The following is a 3,658-nucleotide window of genomic DNA, read 5'->3' as shown; positions in this document are numbered from 1 at the left end:
ATTTATCAACACATTTTATCAGACAATACACATTAACTTATTGGCCTCAAGCCAACTCTGAGATAGAACGTTTTTCCACACTATGGGTAGAGTTCTTCACACATCATGCATTGATTATCTGAATTGGTATCAGTCACTCTTCACATGTCTGCTAAATTATCGTACAAAACCGCATTTCATGACAGTTGCATCAACAGCAGCACTTATTTTGGGAAGAGAAATCTGCACCAAAATTGCACACAATCCAAATCGGTTGAACAATCCTGTGCTCCAAAATGTCCTGGGTTATCGAACAAAGCAGCAAATAAAATGAGGATGCCACGTGACATGCATGCTTCAACCCATGACACACATGTAGGTGATGCATGATTGATTGACACACATGCAGGTGACATGATTTTCTGTCCACATCCTTGAAGTGAAATACCTGTTCCTTTTACTGCTACTACTGTATAAAGGTGTGGATCATAGGAAGTACTCAAGACTAATTTTGTTTTGGTTGTTGTAAAATAACTGCATCACCTACATGTGTGTCGTGGGATGAAGTGTGCCGCAGGCAATCCAATTTTTATTTTTATTTTTTTTGATAACCCAGTCTCGGTCAGGAGCATTTTGGAGTAGAGGATTGTTGTCCCAGTTGGAATGTAAGGGATTTTAGTGTGGACTTCTCTTCAAACAAAACAAGTGCTGCTGGAGATGCCCCTGTGATACAATGCGGTGTTGTACGATAATTGGGCAGAAATGTGAAGAGTTCCTGACACAAATTGCTGTGATCGATGAGTGCTGTGTGAAGAGCTTTACCTAGAGTGCGGAAAAAAACGTTCTTTCTCAGAGTTGGGTTGAGGCCAATAAGTTGTGATTGTGCAATGTTTGATTCTATGAAGGCTGCAAAACTGTTTGAACTCAAAACTGATAGACTGGATTCCATTGTCTGATACAAATTTCATGTGGTGATCCGTGAATGGAACATCGGTAGTTCGACCTTTAATGACGGACTGGGTAGAGGTGGATGACAGGATAATCGCCTCCAGGCATCGGTAACATTCATCGACAATGCCAAGGATGTATTTAAGGGTGGGAAATGGACCGCACATGTCAACATTGATGACCTCCCATGATTAATTAGCACCTTGGCCATTTGTAACGGTGCAAGTTGAAAAGGTAGGGAAACACTTAGTATCCCAAGGTGGATGGCGGATGAGCAGAGATCCTGTATCATCCCGATACATCCGCTATCAATATGTTGGGCACATTTCTCCTGTTGTTATACTCCAGATAGCTGTTAAACGTATCCTGAACAGGTAGAATAAAATTTGAACCACATGTGAAGAATGTGTTCACTGACTTGGATTTAGTGCAGTGGACAAAGCCTGTGGTAAGTGTTTCTGTCTAATAGATTAACAGAAGCCCCAGAATCGACAATCATTTGCACAAGAATATTATCCATTTTGACTGTTGTGGTGTTCATCCCTGTTGGGCGATCCGTGCAATTAGAGACATAACTTTCCCCATCATCATCTTCAGAATCTGTCCGCATGGATCCCACAAAGTGACCTTTGGAGTTGGTGGTGTCTGCACAGATTTTCTGGTTTCTTGCCATGTAAACTCGACTGTAATGGTTAAGCTTGTGACAGTGGTTGCACAATTTCCCATTTGCCAGGCAGTGATCACCACCGTATGTGTGACCTACGGCTTCCCAGCCGAAGCAACAACGTTTAGATATGCTGAAACTTCTCGTGATGTCACCAGATTTTGTATTGTGTTATTTACACAAAGGTGGTTAATTCGATTTTTTCTGAGAATGAATTTTGTTGACGAGGGTAACGGTCTCTGTGTTGAGGATATTGATGGTCTTTTATTGAATTGGTGTGGATTGAGTCTCAGATACTTCCATAGCACAAGCTATCCGGAGCAAGGTGTCGATGTTGAAATTAGATTAGCTAAGTGGAGATGTCTGTGCAAGCATAGCAATACACACCTGTCTAGGATTTGGTCTTTTCTTGCCTCATCGTCGTCATGAGGCTCAAAATCACCCCATCTCGCTAACTTCCATAGCCGCAGTAACGTAATTAGCAATCTGCTCAGGGGCTGTTTGTCCAGCGTGGTGAAACGTGATGTTCAAATGAAGCTTTTTGCTGAGGCTCAAAGTGTTCGTTGGGTTTAGCAATCATCGTGTCAAAAACATTTCCCGTATTGGTGAGAGTCTCAAAGATGGATTGCACCTCTTGGCCGGCGATGTTCAGCAGGACAGCATGCTTTTGCTCCTTCTTGGTAATGTTCGCAATGGCCATGTCATACTCCAAGCTCCGTCGCCATTTTCTCCATCACTGTGCTTTGTTGTATTCGTCGCCATTGCCAAACGTTCGTGGAGCCAGTAGGTCCATCCTGTGTGCCATTGTTCTTTCTCCTCGTCGCCAACATGGTGCTCTTCCGCGACAGGGAACCGTTCCTTGTATTCCACAGGCTTTAATCAAACTCCACACCACCACAGCACGGCAACCGCCCTTTGTCTTCTTCACTTCTTGCCTTGATTCCTTCTCTTTCGTCAATCCTTCTCACATCAATCCTTCATTCCTTCACACAATCTCTCTTGCACCCGAACACCATAGTAAATATGCAAAATTCACATTGTTTATTGCTAATTACTAATATTTACTTGTCTAATAGTGCATATTAATGTTTTTAGATTATTATTACAGTTAATACTGTGCGTATATATCATTCTTATATCTGTGGAAGTAGCACATCTATTGGGGAATTAGCACGTGGTGTAAAGTGCATGCCGATGGAGTGGGGAAAAAATAGTGTGATTTAATTTTCGTTAGATGAAGCGAAAAATTTAGCACTTGGTCTCCTATTGCACGCCAGAAACACAAATATTCATCATGTTCCCTCTCATCCAAGTGAAATTATTGATGAAGCAGGCCATTTAGTCGGAACATAATTTAGGACTACAGTCAACATATATTGCAGTGGACTAACAGGGGCCCAAGTAACATCCCATGCAATGCAAAATGTGACCAAGTCTGCAACTCACCCCCCTCCCCACCCCCAAAAGACACGAAGTCCACGCCCTCGCCATCCAAACCATGAAGCGTCAATCCCCTCCCAACTTCAAGCCTTAAAACCCGTCCCCACCATTCACGGTCGCCTGTCCCACTCACAATCTCGCGAGATATGCCAAAAATGTACGTGACATTAAACGGACTGAAACCAATTATCTTCTTCCTCATGTATGTATACACATCGTTACAAGTACATCATGACCTCGGACAAAGATCCTTTTATAACAATATGGGTCTAAGCCCTGCTTGAGATAATGCCACCTAGTTATTTAGGCGGTGAATAAGTTAACACACTGCTGCCTCGATTGCTAAGGCCAATCTTCACAAGGTCCACATAAAATCCTTTCATCTCTCACTTTGGTCATTTTACAATGATCGAATTTACTTGGGTCATTTTAGAAGGAAAACTCACGTAAAGGGCATGGTGATCAGAATATGTAAGATTCGTTCCTACATCGAGCAAGTGTTCACGGAAGTGTTTGTGCAATCTTCAGCCAGTTTCACTGATGTAGATCATTTGAATTTCCATTTGCAAAAAATGTGACATTCGCAAAGGTGCAGTCAAAGAAGTCCACAAGTTTTAATAATACCTT

Source organism: Myxine glutinosa, chromosome 3, assembly GCF_964187855.1.
Source record: "Myxine glutinosa chromosome 3, kmMyxGlut1.1, whole genome shotgun sequence".
NCBI classification, from domain to species: domain Eukaryota; kingdom Metazoa; phylum Chordata; class Myxini; order Myxiniformes; family Myxinidae; genus Myxine; species Myxine glutinosa.
This window is presented reverse-complemented; position numbering follows the sequence as displayed.